Raw genomic sequence first — 24,047 nt, 5'->3', positions numbered from 1 at the left:
GCTGGTCTCTCATCTGCAGTCATTGATAAAGATTAATCAGATTCAGATTAGTCAGATCAGATAAATCCAAACCTACAATAAATAGCCCATTTTGCATTACTTACCTTACCTTCACTTTTTGAAGAATCCCCCATCCACCCCATCTCCCCCCTTTTCCTCATTTACCAGGGGTAGCTCTTGAGAACTACCTGATCTCGAAGCTCCTTACATGTTACTTTACCAGACGGGAGCCCTGGGCTCAATTATCTCCAAGCTCTCTCCTGGGACCGCATGCCAAACCTGCTATTAGTATCAAGCAATATATAAGTGTGAACTCTTGAGGTTAGATAAAAAAAAAACATGATGTAGAGCAAGAAGTCAAAATTATGATGACAAAATTATAGGATGCTTCATGACGCAAATCAAAATTGTTTTAAAAAGCCTGTTAATATCTTTATGAGATATAAGTCCAAAGTACGATCTTCTAAATCACAAATAAAATTGAGTTTATTACAGATTGAGTAATTATGAAAAAGTTGCAACATTAAAAAAAAAATCACATTTTTGACGTAAAGTTCCAATATTGTGATAAAAATAAATAATAAATGTGAAGGAAATCGTCCAAATTGGTTACTAATGAGATAAGTCAATATTATTAAAATGTGATGGTAAAAATCCATATTTTATGATGACAAAAAGAGTAAATTTTGTTATTTTCGCTTGACTATCTGTGCATGACAAGTTTTGATAATAAAATGTAAGGTTATTCAAAATAAATATTTATATTAGAAGTAATATTTAAAGGGGTAGTTCACCCAAAAAATTAAATCACTGTGTCATTTAATCTGCCCTATGTAATTTGAAACCTTTATGAGTTTTTTTTATTCTGTAGAACACAAAGGAAGATATTTTAAAGAATGCTGGTTGCTGGCACCCATCGAGTTTCATTATAGGAAAATAAATTCTTAGTCAATAGATGCCAGCTAGCAGAACTTTCCAAAATATCTCTTTGGTGAAAAAATATACTTCGAACAAGAGAAGAGTGGGTAAATTATGGCTGAAATTTCATTAAATTGACTACCCTATTGTTATATTTAAGATGAAAACATCAACTGAATTAAACTGCTGTAAAACTGCATCAGATAATTTTTTTAATTAATTATTGTAATTTTTTTTTTTTTTTTTTTGCATAAATCTGTAAATGTGGTTGTAATGGAAGTTTTGGGGGCAAAAACAGCTACCAACAGTAAATTAGGGAGACAAAATAAAAAATCTAACAATGCATCAAAGCCAATGTTGTTACTAATCATTCACATGTCCAAGACTGTGATAAAAGGTTAAATAAATCCATTCCACAATTACTTTTTATTCAGAAAATATGTCTTTTTTTCACCAAATCAGTGATATCAATCATGAATTTGGCAATTAAAGAGTAAAATGCTGTAACAATTTAGTAGTTTTGATCAGGACTGAGGTTGATTAACAGATTTACTCAATTGTTTTTTTTTTTTTTTACAAATGATTATCTCATGCATTTTTGCAGGGGTTTCATTCAGTGGATGTTTTCATCCTTAACATAAAAAGGTATTTTTGTGTTTTAAACTGCAAAGCAGGACTTTATACTATAACTGGAGTAGCATTTATTAGCTTATACAAGCATTTTTGTTTGTCACAATGCATATCCAAGTGCATGGTACTAGCATGGTGTACAAAAACACATAAACAGTAGCTAAACATAATAATTGTAGTAAATAATCGCATCCATTCAGACTGTGGTTCTAAAATTCCCAGAATTTATCAAGCGGCTAATAACTCACATGCTCTGCTTGGACTGGCTTGGAATTCCTAGAATTATCCTCCGCATGGAACTTATTCTACACAAGATTCTGATTTCCTTGGAGAAATCTGAAAGGAATATGTGTTCCAATTTCATCTCAGGTCTATCTTTCAGTCCTATGTTTAAGTTGTTCAAATGTTTCTCTAACAGCGTTTGCTTATCATGCTCAGCCACAGGACAAAGCGTATTTCATAATCACTCTATTTCAAGTTCATTCCAGCACTGTAGAGCCAAAGCAAAGGGATTAATGTAAATTTTCCTCCTGATATTTAAATAAATGAGTCTTTCAGCTTTGCCAGGACTTCTCTGGTCTTGTTAGCGTGGATGGAGAAGAAACAGCTGTTACGGTGCACCGATCATTACTCAATCTTACCGTGAGAGGTATAATTGGTTCTGACTTCATGCCAAGGTAAAGCTGGACAAGCTCCACTGCCTTATTGTCCAGGTTGACTGTGTTGATATAGACTTCTCCAAACACGCTCTCATTTCCTTGTTGTGAGGCCTCGGTGCGGTCAGTTCTCAGCTATGCTTAAGTCCATTACATATCACCTAATGTCTGCAGCTGAACCTTGTGCTGTGAACATGCTGCTCTTAATCTCTGCTAAATAATATCACTCTTTGTTTTCGACATTAGTGTATGTTTTAAAGCCTTTGCCAAAGGTTTACGTAATGTCTTTGCAGTAATATAAATCCAATGGGTCTTTCTCTCTCACTTGCTTTCAGATTGGTATATAGTTTACTTTTAGTTAGGCCTTTATATAGGGGTATACAGTTACAGCCAAAGACAGAATTATTACCCACTGTGAATATTTTTTTAAAAAGTATTTCACGTCATGCTTAAAAGAACAAGGACATATTACCACATATATATATATATATATATATATATATATATATATATATATATATATATATATATATATATATATATACACACTGCCTGAGAAAAGTCTTGTCATTGATCACAGTTGTAAGAGCAGGATTCTTCAGCAGGATAGCACTCCTTCTTATACTTCAGCCTCCACATCAAAGTTCCTCAAAGCAAAGAAGGTCAAGGTGCTCCAGGATTGACCAGCCCAGTCACCAGAAATGAACATTACTGAACATGTCTGGGGTGAGATGAAGGAGTCATTGAAGATGAATCCAAAAAATCTTGATGAACTCTGGGAGTCCTGCAAGAACATTTTCTTTGCCGTTCCAGATGACTTTATTTTTAAGTTATTGGAGTCATTGCAGAGATGTATGGATGCAGTCCTCCAAGCTCACGGGAGTCATACGCAATATCAATTCTTTTTCCACTGCACCATGACTTCATATTATATACTGTACATTATTTATGTTAAGACCTTACTGTTCTAATTAAATAATTTTAAAAATCAAGGCATGATCATATTTTATTTTGGCAAAATAAGCATTATATAGAGACTGTTGCCTTTCATATAAGTCACTTCTGAAACTAAATGATCAACTAGAAGTCAAGTTATTATCTGTTGTTCCTAAAACTTAGATAGGTGACAAGACTTTTGTCAGGTTGTGTATACAGTCAAGCCAGAAATATTCATATCCCAGGGTTATATATAACCTTAAAAAACCACTATGTCTGCACACACATGGACCTGTAGTCCACCATTGGTGTTTTGGTCGTCAAGCATGCACTTCCATACAAACAACAACATTGTCAAAACCAAATCCTCACAGACACTGAACTGCAATATCACCCACACACACACACACAAAAACAACATTATGCATGCCAGGGCAGTAGATGGTGACATTATTTTGTAACAAAACACCATTGTTGTTTTGGTTATCAAGTACTCAGTCATGCATATAGACTAAACAGAGCATTTGCATACACATGATGTCATTGCTTTTGTAGTTGAGACAGAAAATAACGCTGTTTTCCAAAAATGTACAATTTCAGGCCGTTGTTGTATAAAAGAAAGGTCAACATAATCAAAAAAGTTTTTATAATTGTAAAAGGTGTAATTTTACTAGATATTTAAAATACTAGTATTCAGCTTTAAGTGCAATTTAAAGGCTTAACTAGGTTAATTACGTTAACTAGACAAGTTAGTGTAATTAGGCAAGTTATTGTATAACAGTGGTTTGTTCTCTAGACCAGTGGTCCTCAACCTTTTTATCACCGTGGACCAGTCAATGCTTGACAATTTTACCAGGCATCGGTTTCGTAGGTTGCTTGGCAACCATCAACCATTTTCTCAGAGTATGCGCTGACAAAAGCTGACAAAAAAAACTGCAGTATTTCAAGTGTATCTGTCTGCCGACTGCAAGACGGGAGCATAAAATGAAGGGTAAGTCAGAGGCATAACTTGCAGTTATCGTTATCCCATTGAACCACGGGAGATGTCAAAACGAGATGTTGCTGGCAAGATGCTAACCAATCCACAACCAATTCATTTTTTAAATAATATTATATTTATTCAACTAGCAACTCCACAATGCAACTCCACTCGCTGACTTCTTCATCTGTTTTGTCATTACAGTAAGCCTACTCTTCATCGCCTTTGGTTGCAAATAACAGAACAATGGCGAGCATGTCGAGTATTAAAGCCTCCGCAACTCGCGGCTGTATGTTAAAAGCTGTTATGGTTGGGTTTAGGGTTAGGGAATGTGTGGACAATAATAACTGTGATGGTTGGGTTTAGGTTTGGGGAAGGTGTAGATGTTAATAACAATGATGGTTGGGCTTTGGGTTATGATAAGTATAGACGTTAATAAATATGATGATTAGGTTTAGGGTTGTGGTAGGTATAGACGTTAATAACTATGATGGTTGGGTTTAGGGTTGTGGTAGGTGTAGACATTAATAACTGTGATGGTTGGGTTTAGGTGTGGAGTAGGTGTAAACGTTAATAATGTACAGCGCCATCTTGCCGACAACATAGTTTTAACATGTCTCCATAAAGTTACACCTCTAACTTACCACAAGTTACGCCCCAAAGGCCCCTACAAGTTGTATCCCTGTCTTGCAGTCTGCAGACAGACCCAACTCTAGTGTTTTGGTGTTTTGTGTTTGTCTAGGATAATTTGTCTACCAAAATGTGTATATTCCACACAAGCTGAAGCAGATCGGTCAGTTCTTGTCACGTGACTCGCAGTGCACTCGTGGGATTTATTTAACTGTGTTGGTACAAGCCGCGCACCTCCATTGGAAATAATGAACTCTAGAAAAGATCCAGTATGTGAATGACTATCATTTGCAATCTCCAGCAGTTTATCTTCTCGCACAGACTTGGTGGATTTTACCTGATTTGTTGACAAATGGGTTGCTGATCCATTCTTTGGCAGTTCATGGATCCTTCACTGAGTCTTTTGCCCTTAGCAAAGAAACAAAGATGTCTGTTTCTTACTCGTTTTGCTGCTTGTGGGTTAAATTTGGGCGCTCAAGTGACTGAGATGTAAGTGTGAGAATATGTTCATTTTTCAAAACGATAGTTCAGACTTAGATAATAAATAAAATATAAATAATGAATGATTTCTTGTGCAGCCCGGTACCAAGTGATCCAAGGACCAAAACCCAATACTGTTTTTATTAAAAATAAAAAATAAAAACTGTATTTTTTGTTGCCAAAATAAAACAAATAAGACTTTCTCCAGAAGAAAATATATTATAGGAAATACTGTGAAAAATTCCTTACTCCGTTCAACATTGGAAATATTTGAAAAAGAAAAAAATCATAGGAGGGCTAGTAATTCCAACTGTACATGAGACGAGCAGTTAAAATCCCTCCAACAAAACGTGTAGACAGCGCAGGAATGCTAGCATTGACTTTCTGTGAACTCTTTTGCTGAGATACTCCGTGAGGGAGCATGTGACCCGTGCTGGAATGCCTCTGCCAGGAGTGAGCCATTTTAAGGGCGGCTGGGCAAGGGATTTGCCTGTAGTGCTAATCTCTATTTGGCAAGGCAGCCGGTGGACATTACATGAAAAGGACTATTGAAAAATAGATTAATGAGCGGGGCAATAAAGAGAGAGCGAGGGAGAGAATGAAAACGATTCATCATTTGTCTCGCTCTACATCAGAGAGTAATTGCACTTGGATGGAACTATTGAACCCCTAGAAAGGGCAGAGTTTAGTCCACATCAATCTACTTAGTGTACCGGCAGTCAGACCTGTATACACTTCACAGAGACAGACACAGCCATCTTTTCTTCAGTCCAAGCCCTTGTGATCTGCGCAGATGTTGTTTCCATATTTATTTAATATCTATTCATCATCGGCGGATTGCGTCTTGATGAATGATGTTTTTACGCGTGTTTGCGCAAACATCGCCTTTTCACTTGCCGTTTTATAAGCTTCCACATACTTTCGGTCAATGACGATACATGTGTAGACATATGAATTCCCACTCCAGTTCCAACCCGCCCATGCCCACTGAATGCATAGTCACACTAGAGAGATTATTATTATTTTTTCCCTGCTTGTTTTTGTTCTGCGTGACCATTCATATGTTGGATTACTTAATCGCCTGCATTGAAGTGCAATAAAAGCTGCTGTCAGTCTATACAGCTCCACGCGGTTCATAGCAGTACAGTGAAAAGGCAGATCTTTGTCCTGCTGTCCTCCGAGAAGCCCTGAATTAATGACGGTATCGGTTGGAGTGCTGATGGCAAAAACTGCACACTGTGCCCGGGCTTGAAATCCGAGAGTAAATATTAGGACACGCGATGCAAAATGAGCAGGAAACATTGTGACATACATTGAAGTACGTGACTGTGTGTGTGTGGAAGCTGGAGATCCTTTCTGACACTGAGGTGTTTCTTTAGCTACAGGCTCTTGCTGATTGAAGGAGTTTTTTATGATTAGTGAACTGTCAAAGTTCATGGAGAACATTATGAGGGGTGAAAAGACAAATGGGTCATTCTGCAGAGTCGGTGACATTTGTGGTGTTCATGTATAGCATAGGTCTCAAACTGAATTTCTGGAGGCCCGCAGCTCTGCACAGATTTGCTTCAAACCTGATCAAACACAACTGATCAAACTAATGAAGGTGTTCATGACTCTTATGAACATGTCAATTATTTGGATCAGCTGTGTTTGATAGAGTTGGAGCAAAACTGTGCAGAACTGTGGCCCTCCAGGAGTTGAGTTTAAGACTTACGATGTATAGTATTTATGCAGAAGAACTGGTACAACTGAATTTAACCATTTCTCAAAAAGAAAAAATCTATCCATCTAATTTAAATGATTTAGAACTGATAATAGATATAACCAGTTAAAAATATAAATAGTTATATAATAAGTTGTATTAAATTTATTATAAATAGCAATATACTTTATTCCTAATTTTCTTATTATTATTATTATAAAAGCCAATTACATCTTCAAATGACAATTTTTTTATTGTTAACTTGGCTGAAGTTATTTGTTTTAATATATGTTTTTATGTTTTACACTTCAATTAGGCTTTTTTATTATTAAAATAACAAAAATGTTTCCAGACATCCTTATATAAGTTTTTGGACAATAAAATTTGTTATTCTGACCAATTAAGAATTCATGGAAAAAAGCTCTAAATGGAAATATTTTTATTTGAAAATTGGAAGAAACGTATTGAATGCATTGAGCACATCACACTTGTCCTCAGGTCTTTGCACTGGCTCCCAGTTACATGTAGAATAGATTTTAAAGTATAATTACTTGTCTATAAATCACTAAATGGCCTAGCACCTTAATACATTACAGAAATGCTCACTGATTACAAACCTAACAGGTCAGATTTTTCAGATCAAATAAACTAAAAATTCTAAGAGTTCAGTCAAAGCAGGGTGAATCCACCTTCAGATACTACACCTCCTGCTGCTGGAATCAGCTTCCAGAAATGATCAGATGTGCTCCAACATTAGGCACATTCAAATCAAGACTGAAAACACGTCTGTTTAGCTGTGCCTTAACTGAATGAGCACTGTGCTACGTTCCACAGATCGCACTATTATGTTTTTCTTTTCTTTTTCATTTCTTTTATAACCTGTTTAACACATTTAATATGTCTTTATCTGTTTGAATCATTTTTAATTCCTTTAATAATTTTTACTTTCTTGTTTCTTCTTTTACTCTTGTTTATGTAAAGCACTTTGAATTACCGCTGTGTATGAAATGGGCTATATAAATAAACTCACCTTGCCTTACCTAAAACAAATACTAAATGAAATTATTTTATTCATAAACATAATCATTTTTAGTTTTTTTTTTTTAATATGCAATTTCTAAAACCAATTAGTGCTTAATAAATATATTTCATATATACACTGAACAGTTTGTGGTCAAGAAGTAGAAATGTTGAAAAATCCGTTTTTATTTCCATACTTAACAAATATCTATTTAAATGTGTTATGTATTAATTGTTTATATGGCTATAGGATTTTCTTTTAAATAATTTCCTGTTTCAATTAACTTTTGGGCGGCATGGTGGCTCAGTGGTCTCCTCACAGCAAGAAAGTCACTGGTTTGAGTCCAGCTAAACCGGTTGCCATTTCTGTGTGGAGTTTGCATGTTCTCCCCATGTTGGCGTGGGTCTTATTGGGGTGCTCCAGTTTCCCACACAGTCCAAAGACGTGCTATACATGCCCTAATCAAACTAAATTGACCGTAGTTTATGAATGCATATGTGAATGTGAGAGTGTATAGGTGTTTCTCAGTACTGGGTTGCAGCTGGTAGGGCATCCGCTGTGTTTAACCTATGTTGGAATAGTCGGGGGTTCATCCCACTGTGGCGACCTCTAATAAATAAGGGTCTTATTAACATCTCCAGTAACATCTCCGATCTTAACAGAGAAACGTCTGTCTTATAGATAAGACAATTCAACGCATTGCCATGAATACCAATACACGTTTCTAGAAGAACAATCAAAATCTGATGGTCGATCGTGTTAAATACTGCAGTAAGATCTAAAAGTAGAGGTATACAATAAATGTACAGTAAACAATTCACAACAAATTACAAGTAAAAAAACAACAACAACAACAACAATAACATCGACATATCAAACTGGAAAAGGCCCTGTTTTATAAAATGACCAGGTTGTCCTAATGAAAGTTAGTACCGAATGGCTTCCATGCGATTAAGCATAAACAAAAATCTTCTGTCTGGCTTCGATCGTGCTTTTAAAATGGTCGACATGATGCTCTCAGCAAACCTGCAGCAGCAAACATCTGATTCCTCTCTTTCTGTGTCTTCAGAGCAGCTGCTGCATTTCTCTGTCATTCTTTCATCTGTCCGCTCGACCCAAGCTGGAATAAGATGGATCCTCTCTGCCACACAGTCTCCGGTCAAATTAAGATGGATCACCATATTTGTCATCTGTTACAGCTGTGTTATGCTGGACCAAATCAAGATGAATAATGCAAAATCACACATCATGTTGGGTTCTTCAAATGCCCAACCAATTTTCATTTATCTTCTGCCATGGCTTGAGATGTTGTCATTCTTCTGAAAGCACAACTGCTTACATCTTTATTCATGTCACACCCGGCCGAATGAAGATGTTCTCTTGTGTTTTGTATTTTCATATGCAGTGTTTCCTATTATTGGAGACTCTTGGACTCGAGTGGCTTACCACAGATTCGTAATAAACCGAAAATATATTTAAACAACTCGTTTTATCACCAAAGGCTGTAAATGTGGAGTTTTGGACCATTGCGCTGTGCAGATGCAGATGATTATAGCTTTTCGCTGTAGATTTGTAATAAGATAAACTTGTTTTCACAATAACAACTATTTTCTGCTGTAATCAAAGCCCACCTGCATTTTTCAATCAAAATATAAACTCAAGTGTTTAACTTTTTCGATAAGGCAAGGAAAGTTTTTTTTATTTTTTTATTTTATATAGCACCTTTCATACATAGTGGTAATTCAAAGTGTTTCACATAAACAAGAATAAAAGAAGCAAGAAAATAAAAATGATTAAAGGAATTAACAATGATTCAAACAGATAAAGACATCAAAATCTGTTAAAACAGGCTATAAAAGAATGAAAAAGAAAAGAAAGACATAATTCTTCGATCTGTGGGACGTAGCACAGTGCTCATTCAGTAAAGGCATGCTAAACAGACGTGTTTTCAGTCTTGATTTGAATGTGCCTAATGTTGGAGCACATCTGATCATTTCTGGAAGCTGATTCCAGCAGTAGGGGGCGCAGTAGCTGAAGGTGCTTTGAACTCTTGGAATTTCTAATTTACCTCATCCTAATGATCTGAGTGATCTTGTTTGTATTCAGTGAGCATATCTGTTATGTATTGAGATCCTAGGCCATTTAGTGATTTATAGACAAGTAATAATACTTTAAAATCTATTCTTAATGTAACTGGGAGCCAGTGCAAAGACCTGAGTACAGATGTGGTGTGCTCTGATTTTCTGGTTCTAGTCAGAATCATGATATAAACCATGATAAAACCATGAACAAGTTCCTCACTAGAAACAAATCATCAAATTCTTGCGATGTTTTAGATTAGGACAAAAGTATGAAAGCTTGTTTCTGGTTAAAAGGTACTTTTCTAAAAGTCTGACTTTATATCTCACGAGTAAGACTATTTTCTGGCATTTTTTGGGGGGGGGGGGGGGGGTGTATATTTTGTGAAAAGTGTTAAGTCCTGCAAGTTATAATTTCAGAAAACTGGCAGTTGTGACAAAAATAAGTTGTTGTTCCCCTTTTTGAATTGCAATATAAAGTCCAATTCTGAGGGAATTGAGAAGTCAATAAAATTAGAATTGTGAGTAAACCAAAATAAAATTGTGGCATTTATGTCAATTCGGACATTTTTTTAATTGTAATTTTGTATTTTTTTACAAATTTGTATTGAATTTGGATTTTGTATAGTTCTAGGTATGTATCTAGCAATTCTGTCAATATAAAAATGAGCGTATCAGCCATATTTAGAACAAAAAATCCATATTAAAGTGGTCAAAATACTAAATTTACTTGACACTTTCTTTTAAACCACTAAAATTTACTTATTTCTCAGTATACGTTTTTATTATTTAAAATGATTATAAATTCATTCCATAAAATCATGTGATGAGTTATTATTTTATAGGTCAGAATAAGTATTTTGCTTTATTTTACCAAAACAATGTTGTAAAATCTGAATGAAGATATAACTTTTTTTCATCCATTGTTTTACCTTTTATTTATGTCACAAATGTTATGTTAAATATTAAAGTGGACATATACGTTTAACATGCTTTCTGTGTATATTAAATCTCTTTTTGTTGATGCAGACACTAATACATTTCTCATAATTCCCAAACGTTGTTGTTATTCTTTACTAAATAATAAACTGCAAAAAAGTTAAGACATTTTTATGTTAACCTATTTTTAATAATTCAAACAAGTCTAAACAAAACATTTTAACTGTACAGCGTTAAACTTAATATTTTTGATTGATGTAAGTTGATATTAAAGTCTGCGTGATCCGGAAGTTTTATTTCATTATGTTGATGTACTTTTAACTGAAACAGAATATTAAGTAGGGGGCGGGGCTTTATATTTGCACATCATACTCTCATAGCAAATCAATGATAAGAGGGACGTGGCTAAGAATATTGTAGAAGATGCCATCAAACTGACATCAGCCACTCAGACTAATGTGTCAGACTTTGATTGAAGATTTTTTTTTCATTGGATTAACTGCATGGATTAATTGTTCACCAAAAGAATAACAATGTCCACTAGCAAAGTAAACATAATGAATTTTTACCCTGACTTTTCTAATAGAAAAAAAACTTTTTAAAAACGTGTGAGCTCTGCATTTATAAGAAGCAGAAGTACAGTAAGTGCTGCCTTTCATGATGAACGCTGTTTGGTTTTGGTTTCCAAACACTCAGCTGAGTCCTTACAGAAAAGACTTTACCATCCGCCTCTTATAGTGCCGCCAAATATAGACAGAATCTGAAGCGGAATGCAAATAATGATTATTACAGTGCAAGCCGAAGACAGGAATGTTCGGGTGAAATCGAGGTGAAGTCAATGGATTTTGAGGCTTTTCGCAGAACATTAGCTGGGCTTCCTGCTCATATACGCGGCTGATACATTTCAAGAGTTTACTGGGCTAAAAGTGAGTGCCAGTTCACAGCTCTGAGAGTTAGTTCTCCCTCCAGATTTACCCACAGAGTTGTTTTAGCAGCCCAGGTGGAGGTTTAACACATTACTGTGCTATAATAAAAGTCCATAAATCAGAGTTTTGTCATGATATATGTGGCCTATGAATGGGGTCAGCTGCCCGAGATGTGATAGACTGCTGTTGCTGTCAAAACCCGGCTCTGCTCAAATGAACAGTAGAGCGATGGATACGCTAATGTATAAATCAAAGCACGCACGGGGAACCTTCACCTACTATAATAATTTACCCTGATAGATGAGTAGGGGGATGGCCAGTGCCTTCATTATTATATGAAATGTTGAGAATATGGTTGTTTAATAGAGTGACCAGAACATAAAACATTATGTTTTGCCCGGCATTTTACTTTTCCCTAATAAAAAAAACTTCATTGTTGAGCAAGTACTTTTTGTAACAAGAAAATGACCTTAGCAGTGGTTGCAAATCATGTTATGGTATGTTTTGAAGACCAAACTTCCATCCAATTACATTTCAATATTAGTCAATTTCATTTTTTCCACATTGTTCACATTTAAATTAGTCAATAAAGGTGGGACCGTCGCCATGTGCCTTCAACACAGTAAAGGTCATTGGATGAATGGCTCTATTTTAACAATTTTGGCGCAAAGTCTAATAAGCATTAAGGGTGTGTCCGATTACACTATTGCAATTTTATGGATGGAAAAATACAGTTTTCACCCTGGCGCATGGTCTAACATGGTTGTGCTTATTTTCTTAATGAGTTGTGGGTGTGTTTTGGGCATAACATTCATTAAACTAATCAGAATCTCATCTCCCATTCCCTTTAAGAGTCAGTTGTGTCACGCTATGGTACATTTGCTGTTTACATGGTGGACTTTGTAAGTGAAAAAACTGAACGCTTCACTAGTGAGAAAACAGACCATCTGCAGCTCGAGGATAAAGAACAAACCTCCACTATACTTATTTTCACTCTTTACTCCTTTACTTTCGTGGATAAGAAAACGGTGTTGCTCGTACTATACTGAAGATATCCATTAACCTACATATTTAGTTTGTTCATATTTAATTTAGTTTGTCAAGCTCAAAGATTTGTTCTAAAACTATTTCTAAATTGAGTTCTAAGTTCCAGGCAAATTAATAAATGAAGAACAATAATGAAGTGTGGTCGAAAAATTGAGTTAGATCCAAACACACCTTCTATTCTTATGCCCCATATGGTTCAAAACCCAACAGGTGAACAAATCTGAACTTGTTTTTAATAAACAAATATAAATATGCATATTATAAATAATACTGCGAATAATAATAACATTATAAAAATGCGAATTGTGATAAATAAACTAAAAAAAGCACCCTGACATGAGTCATAAAGGCAGGGGTATTTATATTTATGTAGAAAATTATAATTTTTGTAAAATTTTAATATATACATATGTGAAGATATTTGCGTATGGCTGTACATCATGTTTGTATTAAGCAATGTGTAAGCGTTTGGAGCTGCATAAGCGCATAACTAACGTGCTCTGCACCATTGACCAGCTAAAAGCTAGGCTAAAGTCCAGCGCAGTCGATTTCAGTTCCTCAAAATAGCAACTCACCAACAATACGGCTTAACAAACCTCCTTTATAGTTTAGCACAGCCATGAGTCCCACAAAGTGGCGCAAATGAATTTACTATTTAAACAACATGGTGCAAAACGTGAAAATAGCAACAAATTGCGTCATACAGTACATGTCTTGTGCCTTATTGCACTGGGTGTATGATAGGGCTTGAGGTCAGATAGAAAAAGTTTTAATTTAGTTATAGCAAGAAAACATATAAATGGATATTAGAGAAAGTTTAAAGAAGCAGTAAACCTTCTTGAAATCTATAGCATCTGTAAAAACTGTCCAATCAGTGTTTTAATTGTGGAATGACGTTTGTAAACCAGCTTTTAAACTGTGAGCTCAGGAAAGCAAGTCAGTATCCAGAACTCATTAGTTACCCTAGTAAAAATGTTTTTCGGCTGCAATGAAATTTTTGTGTCGATATATTTTAGGCTATAATGATAATGTTTGTGTCTATATATGTTTTAGGCCAGGGGTGTCAATCAATTCTTGGATGGCCGGAGCCCTACAGAGTTTAGTTCCAGCTTTGCTTCAACACACCAATCTGTACATATCAAACAAGCCTAAAGAACTCGATTAGTTTGACCAAGTGTGTTTAATTAGGGGTGGTAAACCGTGCAGAGCTGCGGCCCTTGAGGAACTGGCTTTGATATGTGTTTTAGTCTATAATGATAATATTTGTGTCTATATGTATTTTTGGCTATAATAATGTTTGTCTATATATTTTAGACTATAATGATAATTTTTGTGTCTATATATATTTCAGCCTATAATGATGTTTGTGTCTATATATTTTAGACTATAATGATAATATTTGTGTCTATATATATATTTTAGACTCTAATGATAATATTTGTGTCTATATATATTTTAAGCTATATTGATCATGTTTGTGTCTGTATATATATATATTTTTATTCAAAAAAACAAATAACTAGGTCACACTTATTAGTTATTGTATTTTCTAGAATGAACTTAGTATGAATAATACAGCATTGTACAGCATTTATTAATCATTAGTCAGCATTTACTGATGCATGTTTAAAACCCACGTCATGCATATTAATTTTAGTAATGCACTGTGAGTGAACATGAACTAACAATGAACAACTGTATTTTCTATAACTAACGGTAACTAACATGAACAAATACTGTAATAAATGTATTGTTCATTGTTTGTTCATGTTAGTAAATGCATTAATCAACATTAGCAAATACAACCTTATTGTAAGATGTTACCAATATTTACTTAACACAGTAAATGACAACATATTTATTGTAAATTTGGAAGTTTTTTGGTGTCAGACAACACAATTTTTATTTTGACCAATTGACCTATTTTTCACAAATTAAAAAAGATTTAAATACAAATATAACTACTAAACTAATATTAACATTGTATACAACCGCAGCCTACCAAGTAAAATCAGTGCAATCAGAGAATGTTTTAATTTTCTATATACAGTATATTAGTAGACTGTGGTGGCATAGTGACTCAGTTAACACTGTCGTCTCACAGCAAAAAGGTTGCTGGTTCGAGTCCCGGCTAGGCCAGTTTGGCATAGCTGTATGAAGTTTGCATGTTCTCCCCAAATTGGAGTGGGTTTCCTCCAGGTGCTCCAGTTGCCCCCTAAAGACATGCTGTATAGGTGAATATGGTCAATAAAATTGTCCCTAGTGTATGAGGGTGAGTGAATGTGATAGTGTATGGCTGCTTCCCAGTACTAGGTTGCAGCTGGAAGGGGATCTAGTGTGTAAAACATATGTTTGTATAGTTGGTGGTTCATTCCACTGTGAAATGTGAGACTAAGCTGAATCTGAATGAATGAATGAATAAATAAATAAATGAATGAATGAATGAATGAATGAATGAATGAATGAATGAATGAATGAATGAATGAATGAATGAATGAAAAGATTATTTAGTATTCAACTCTGATAAATTACCTAACAATGATTTGTCAAAATGTTTTTTTGGCTAGCCAGAGAAGAATCAACCCTGATTCCTGATGGGTCGAGTTATAATCAGAGCATTTCAGTCCACTATTCTCCTTGTAATCATTTGTAATGAGTTTGACTTGTTCTAAATACGTAAAATTACCTCATCCGGGCTGAAATATATGGAAGCAATTAATGGCAGAGCTACCTCTCACAATCACTTGCGCTTTCGGAGGCAGAAGATAAATTGATGTGAGTGTACATGTGTGTACGTTTTAATTTCGCCCCCTAATCAAATGGAATCTGATGTTTTCCTTGCCTTGCAAAAACGATTGAGATTCCAGGGCCGTATGATTTATTTACTGTGCAGTGCCGTTCGGATGTCAGAGATGGAATTAAAATCTCATTTTCATGCTTTTTCCATTTGCAGGTGCATGTAGAGTTAAAAGTTTACAGTATTAAATTTATAAGGTAACGTCTGGGAGCCAGAGATTGTAATGGTGCAATGAAATACAAGTGAATTAAATGACCCATGTGACTATTTTAATTAGCTACAAGTGCCTTGTTCGTGCTGAAAAACAAATGGTTTTGTAGATTAATGATTGGGTAAATTTGTTGCAAATCTAATCAGCATTGTGTCAGGGTTATTATAGCTACCTAAGAGTAAAACCACAACCCTAAAACCAAGTTTATAACTTTAACTTCAACGAACAATTATGTAAAAAAATATATGAAGGTCAAAGGATGTTATTTTGGTGTCCGCATTAAATTTACCAAAGTAATTTTATGTATATTATCTGCTTTAATGTTTTCAACCTTTTACGACATATACCTCTGCAAAGTTGTTCCAGTATTTTCTTTTCATTCGGTGTGTGGTATTAAATTCCATTAAAACAACACTCCTCCACCTGTCCTCACTCTTAATTCGCGTCCAATACCCCAGTTTGTCACAGAGGCATGAATGAAATGTTAATAAGTGGTAGTGAAACTGCCAAACTGCAGTTAAAGTTGAAAAATTAAAGATGAAACACCCAAAATTGCATGAAACTGCAAAAAACGTAGATAGCCTGGTGTTCAGATTAAGACAAATAACTAGATCACTCATGTCCATGAAAACGTAGTCAGTAGTGTTTTTTAGATTCGGAAGGGCATCCTGCTTATTTGATTCAGAAGGGCACTTTTTTGTCAGACGGCTTTTACCCGTTCCATTTTATTCAACCCAAGCTCATTCTGGAAACGTAGCCCCACGGACGTTTCTGGAGAGGTACGTATGGCCGCGTTTAGTTTTTTTTCGCGCAAACGCTGCGGGGCCGTGTGACGTCGCTTCGCTCCTCCTCTTCGCTCTCGCTGGCTGACGGCTCGCCTCCGTGTGGAGGGCTTTCCCGCTGCAACCAGTTTGTCCGCTTAGCTCGCAGCGTTACGTCAGCGGAGCGGAGGCCCGGAGGTGGAGGAGGAGCCAGCCACGGGGACGACCAGTATAGAGTCCGGGGAAGAGCGGTTCCAGAAATTAGGTAAGATGAAAAACAGAATCCAAAAAATAAGGGCAAGAATGCGGCAAATCCGAAAACGCGGTCGAAATCAAAAACAAGGGCTTTTGCTTTGTTTTTTTTCTGGACGGCTTTTGCAAACCGTCGCTTGGGTTTAGGGAACAAGGAGGAGGAGGAAGAGGAGGGCGGCCGGGTCTGCCGATTGGCCGGCCGCCCGGTCGATCGTTTAGTCGTTCAGCCAGTCAGTCGGATGGACGGTCGCTCCACAGCGGCCTCCGGCGGCTTTTCACCTGAGAACAGAGCTGGCGCGAACAGCGCGCGCTCCCGAGAGGCGTTCAAGACGTGAAAAAGCGCGCACAGCGGCCTCTCGTGGATCCGCAAAAACAAAAACTGCTCGAAAACGTACCTCCCGGGATGTATTTCGCGGTCTGCAGAAACGTCTGCGAGGCTACATTTCCACAATGAGCCTGGGTTGATTTTATTTGTGTATATTTAACTCGAACACATTAATCCACATGTCAAAATTTCTCTGGCCCAACTCTGGCCCACACAATCAGATTTTACTTGGCCCACATGCCCCAGTGAATTATGGTACATGACTGGGCCAAGTCTGGCTTCCGGATAAGGGCCAAACGTGGACCATATCTGGGCTAAGTCTGAGCCAAGTTAATAACTCATAACTGGGACTGAAGTGGGCCAGATATGTTGGTGTGTCACAATTGCACTGAAATTGATTAACCCATGAAGCAATGCGCTTTAGGCACACTGTGGGTGTGCTTTTTCTCAAAGCGACTTGGTCGGTAGAATTTGTTTCTTTACTCAAATATAATTTTAAAGTATTATAAATGTGGGCCAAACTTACATGGCCCACATATCAATTTTTAACATCTGTGCCAAATACTATATAATCATGTGTGCCGCCTTAAAGACAATGCCACCTCTGCCAAACCCGGGCCATATTTGGCCCACATGTTTTATTAAATTGTCAGATGAATGCTTCCTGTGCCAGAATTCTTTGCTACCTGAGAACTTTACAGGTACCTGATAGTAAGCAGTAGAACTAATGCAGATTTTACTCTGAACACTTAACAATAGTCATTATAATTAACTCAAGTGCATGCCTTCAAAATCTCAAGCCCCCCTTAATAGGTGCTGGCACCTCCACAGGTTGAAAACCGCTGCTATAGACAAAAACATGAACAACTTACTTATTCTGACGTGTGCTTGTGATAATATTCAAAAGAGTAAGTGTTTTATTTATATTTTTTTTATATTTTGATTTATAAATTTTTTTAAAGATTTTAATTTCAGTTAAACAGTATTATTATTATTATTATTATTATTATTATTATTATTATTATTTAATATGTCATCAATTGACACTTTTATTTCAGTTTTATTTCAATCTCTTTACAAGATTTGTTGGTTATTTATTGGTCTTTTGTAAATCATGGTAAAAATATGTATTAGTCAGTATTTTTGCTCAGATAAATAAATAAATAAATAAATAAATAAATAAATAAATAAATAAAACATGATGCATTTATGCGCAGAAAAGCCCCCATAAGTGTACATGTTTGAAAATTGAGATTAATATATCATCTGTATGCTGAACAAATCAGCTTTTCATGTTAAGATGGTCATGTTTGTTATTAGGTTGAGATACAACTACTTGTAAACCTGTAATCTAGTTAAAATGGTTAAAATAATAAGTTGTCTAGATAAAGTGCATACCAATGCACAACACTAATAAAAAAATGAGTTTTGATATATTTGACTAGGGCATTTACTAAATATTTTCACAAAACATATTTTTTACTGGGTTGGCTCAGTGGTTAGCACTCCAAAGACATGCGCCATAGGTGAATTAAATAAACTTAATTAGCTGCAGTGAGTGTGAAAGAGTGTGTATGGATGTTTTCCAGTACTGGGTTGCAGCTGGAAGGGCATCCGCTGTGTAAAACATATGCTGGAAAAGTTAGAGGTTCATTCAACTGCAGCGACCCCTGATGAATAAAAGGACTTAGCCAAAGGAAAATGAATGAATGAATGTTATTTACTAAATAATCTAAGTATTTAGGGCGTAAAATAAACTTTTATAAATTTGACCCACATGATAGAAGAGAGCAGGGACGAAAGTAATTATGCAATTTTCTCAAACCCCTGGCAACATTTGATTTCCAAGCTATGACAGCACATACAGCATGCAACCCTTGATGGAGCTGCCAAATATCAGCTGATTTTGCGACCATGCTCCGAGGTTAGGTCTGAATTTCCTTTTTTTAAGTGCAAAAAGTAAATTATTTAAGCGGTCCTTTTTTTCTTATAAGTTTTTTTTTTTTTTCATGTGTCACGCTAATGATCTATCTACCGATTATTTAGTGCAATAAAACATCCTTGAGTTTTCCAGTTTAAAATTAAATCAAGTTTAAATGGCAAGAGTTCCTGTGGGGACAAAAGTAATTATTTATGTCCCACTGCTATGCCTTTTTTTTCACTTACGAGTTTATAACTTACGAGTTCCGAACAATAGTTTTCACTGTTTTGACTCATATGTTTTAAAAGATTAATGCATATTTCAAATAATAATATATAATTTTTTTAATTTCAACATTTTGCATTGTTTGATTGGTTTTAAAACATTTGATGGAACTAAAATCTAAAATGAAATTGCAGTTTATTTATTTATTTTTATTTTTATTTTTTGCAACCATAAAGAACAAAATAAGTTTGTAGTTAACATTAACAAGGTCATTGTCAGATAAACTAAAATAAACAAGATTAAGCAAGTAAATCTAGCATATATTGTTGTGTTACTTTTGACACAATGTGTGTTACTTTCGTCCCTACTGACGGGGTCAAAAATTTATGTTTAGAGGTGAAATTATATTAGAGTTGTTCTACATTGATACAAAATAACTCCTGATTTTAATAGACCCCAGTTGTAACACAGCAAAAATGTATTTCTGCTAAAAACATTATCTTTTAAAATTAGGCTTTTATGACAAATGTTACTTTCGTCTCTGCTCTCCCTTATATTTTTGGCTAATCCCAAAAATATACCCATGCAATCCCAGGTCCAGGGTCACATATTTCAATGTCACTTAGTTAGAGGCTGTGATAGTTTAGCAATTTTGGTGACACAAATGATTCTGTACTTTGCTCTTAAGCCAAAGTTATTTGAAACCAAAAGCATCCTTTGGAAATTGGTAGATGGGAACAAAACACCACAGTAGAGTGGACGGCTGAGGAATTTAATATGGCACTTTTACAAGAGCCCTTCTCTGCCAGATTATCAAAGCATGGCCGGCTGTATATTCGATTAAAACAGCACAAATCTATCACACGCTGCACTGACATGAGAAGATGTACAGCTGACCGCACTGCCTCTCAGCTGAGGTCACATTCAAGCCCCAGTTCATCCGTCTCAGCGGATTATCACCGCTGATCTCCGGCCTGGCCGAACCGTGACCACCAGACTAGCTATCGTTGGCTCGAACACTATGTGTGTGTTCGAAGTGGACAGCGGCCATAACATGATAAGCATAATAATTCATTTCTTTAAAGGGGACATATCATAAAAATCTGACTTTTTCTGTGTTTAAGTGCTTTAGTTGTGTTCCTGCTGAATATATAAATCCTGAAAACATGAAAAAGGACAACCCTGTAGCCTTGTTTTGATAAGCCTTTCTCTGATGTAGAAAAACAAAAGCCGAAAGCGGAACTTTTTATGAACGGTGTAATTTAAAATCATATGCAAATAAAAACGCTATTACTGGGCAAGTGTAAGTACCTAATCTGAATACTATAAGTAAGAAGTAGCCCTCCTAAAAGTACTCAAGTGTAAATTATTCCATCTTATTACCTACCAATTGAAATATATAGTTGATATCAGTGCTATTTTATTTAAAGGTGTTTCTAAGTGTAATTTTCCCATTCATGGACTATGAATTAAAATGTGCGATTCATTCAATGTGAGAACACATTAATACATATGTCAAGCTGTAACATCATTTGACGTTGATGTTTGGTTTATTTTAGGTTGGATGTTGGACATTGACATCGGCCTGACGTTGGATTCTGACATCAACCGTTTTTCATTTCCACAAAATGCAACATTCCTCGACGTTGGGGTACAACCTCAATCTGATGTCATGTTGACGTCCTTTGCCTGCTGGTTACCTATACTTTAGTACCAATATAACCTATAGAAGCTGACAGAAAGTAGGCTGATGTGTTTACATGCTGAGTTAAATTTGTGTAACCTAAGGGACAAAACTCTAGCTGTGACGATATGTTAATGCTCAGGTTGTGCACTTTGATCCTTGACTAACAAAATATGAGTGTCCAGCAGTTGGCGCAGCAAACCAAGTTCATGCAGCACTGATAGAATACAATTTGTACATGTGTTTGAAAACGTAACATTCTGTAGTGCATTGAATTATTATTATAAAGGCCATTTGGTGGATTCAGTCATCATACAGTAGGCATCCTCATGTTCATCAGTGACATGAAGTCTAAACAGTCTTTCCGTCATTGCACATACCAATTTTGCATCTTTTTGCACACTTATTTTCTCCAAACTGTACAGGTTTGCTGCATTGATAAAGCATTTGAGTTGATGCAATTTTTCAAGATTTTGTTGGATGAGAAACACATGGGATTGGCTATTCTACTTAGCCAATTAATGTAGACAAGAACAAATAAAGTAGTGACTGCAGGTTGAAGGTAAATAGTGCAATAAAAGTACCAATACAGCACCTTAAATGTACTCAAATAAAAGAACATATTTTTAAAGCTACTTATTACAATCCCTGAGAAAAAACAAACAAACACTCAATTAAAGTAGTTAGAGTATTTGTAATCTTCTCAGCACTGGGTTGTGGCTGAAAGGGCATCCTTTGCGTAAAACATATGACAGAGTAGTTGTCGGTTCATTCAGTTGTCGGCGACCCCTGATAAATCAAGGATTAAGCCAAAGGAAAATGAATGAATGAATGAAAATCTGTATTTTGTTACTGATTACCACCCCATAATCAGGACATTCCCACCTACAGCATCACTGCACCATTTCAGTTTACTCTCTGCTGCACTCCACTAAAGAAAAAAACATTACAGATGTTATGATGTTGGATGTAGCAATAAAGATAATAGTCTAAAAACGTCCAATGTCTGCGCCACTGTGTGTGGACGTTGTTGTTGAATAAAATGCTGAAGAATGTCGCTAAATAATATATATAGGCACAAAATATACTTTATAGGCATCCACAGAAAATAATTTTGTGTTTAAAAGACATCTAACAGAAATCCAAACAAAGATGTCTTCGCTAAAACAAAGCTAACTTTGTCAGTGAAAATCAAATAGACTTCTAATAATAGTGCAAAAATAGGCAGGAATGAATGAACACACACATGAAGTCTGTCCATACTGTCTATTTGATTACTAGTCTGTTTTTGGACTATTGTTAAATGTGTATTAGATTTTTACTGACAGCCACATTCAGCCTATATTTGGAAGTCTATCTAATGTCTTTAAAACACAAAACACTGGATCTTTAACTCTAAAGCCCTGCTTACACTGTGAGATTTCAGCCACGATTTTGTCATCTGAGACAAATTTGGGAAATCCTGAAAGATTCCTGAAATCCGAAAATCGTTGATCTATGATTGCTGGTTTGACATGTTCACTGACAGCCCGTTGCGATCAGATTGTTCCTTCGATGAAGTTCTGGCAGTGTCAGAAGATTTCAGGCACTTTCCTGCTGTGTGACAACAGCTGCGATTAGCATCAATCCAAAAACCAATAGGAGCTCCTAATTTGATGACGCAATCCAAGCTACAATTCAAATGACCGCGGGTAAATATCAAAACAGTTTTTTTCTTCATGGTGTTATTATTGAGACACTGTGTGCAAAATTCCCACTACAGATTGTTTAAGTTTGCTGTGAGGAATCATTTCAGAATGCGAGATAGTGAACTCCGCGGGTGTTTTCTTTCATGTTTGGCGCGTCTTCATCGTCGTTCAGTCTGACAATATGACAGCTGAGATCTTACAGTGTGACATAAGAGCCATGTTTGTGCAGTCTGACATGCAACAATCATTCTGGGGTACGTTTCCTGAAACCATCGTTCGCCAACTAAGGTCGCAGGTTCCGTCGTTACAAGCACAGTTTGTTGATTTGTCGTTTCCCAACTTCATCGCTCCAACGAACATTCGCAAACTTGAGCGCTTGCAACTACAGATCTGGGGCCTCATGTACGAAGACTTGCGTGGAAATCTTACTAAAACATTGCGTACGCACAAAGCTGTAAATGTGCGTACGCAGAAAAAAATTCAGATGTATGAAACACTGCGTACGCTGACTCTCACGCATATTCTTTTGTACATCCGAATGAACGTAAAACTGAGCGCAACATGCACGAGCACAAAACCCCTCCCTGCCTCCTCCCCCGTATGAATATGCTAATGACTATGCTAATGGCAAAACCCAACGAAAAAGCAATGGCAAAAGCAAGCAAAAAGAGAAAATTTGAACAGAATGTGAATCGGAGGTGCTGCTTTCGGAGGTAGATCGGAGAAAAGCGGTGTTATTTGCAAGTTTGTTTTTCGGAATTAACAACAAAAGAAAAAAAAATAGAGTGGGAGAGTTAAGCTGATGCGGTTGACACAGTTGGGTCTGAACATCGCACTGAGTGCATTAAAAAAAAAATAGTCTGGTTTATATCTGTAAACTGTTGCAGTACTCTGAACAGTCTCAGTGGCGCGCTCGTAAGACGCATGTGGTCATGTTTTGACACGTTCAAGCATGAACTCGGCTCGAATCCAGCGTCTGATGAACTCTATCTTCTTTTTTCCCCCCCGCTACATATCATATTTTGCCTACTATTTATCACGAGAAAGACTAGTAGGAATCAATAATAAGTTTGTGCATCATATTTTATTTGCACATTTATTGAATGGAAATGTTTCTGATTCACGCTTGCAAATTCATCTTCAGATAGTGTCTTTATAGCAATGTGCGTGCAGTAGATCGCTCAGATTACATTGGGAAAACAGGCGACCGCTGCAAATTGTGCTTTAATGTTTAGCTGGTC

The 24,047-nt window shown here is 36.0% G+C and overlaps 1 protein-coding gene across 1 annotated transcript in view; it reads right to left on the bottom strand.

Annotated features, from left to right (window-relative positions):
* Positions 1 to 24,047, bottom strand: part of lhfpl6 (LHFPL tetraspan subfamily member 6) — a 244,718-nt gene that overhangs the window by 30,724 nt on the left and 189,947 nt on the right. The window lies entirely within an intron of this gene.

Source organism: Danio rerio, chromosome 10 (assembly GCF_052040795.2).
Source record: "Danio rerio strain M-AB ecotype USA chromosome 10, GRCz13ab, whole genome shotgun sequence".
Lineage (NCBI taxonomy): Eukaryota > Metazoa > Chordata > Actinopteri > Cypriniformes > Danionidae > Danio > Danio rerio.
This window is presented reverse-complemented; position numbering and strand designations above follow the sequence as displayed.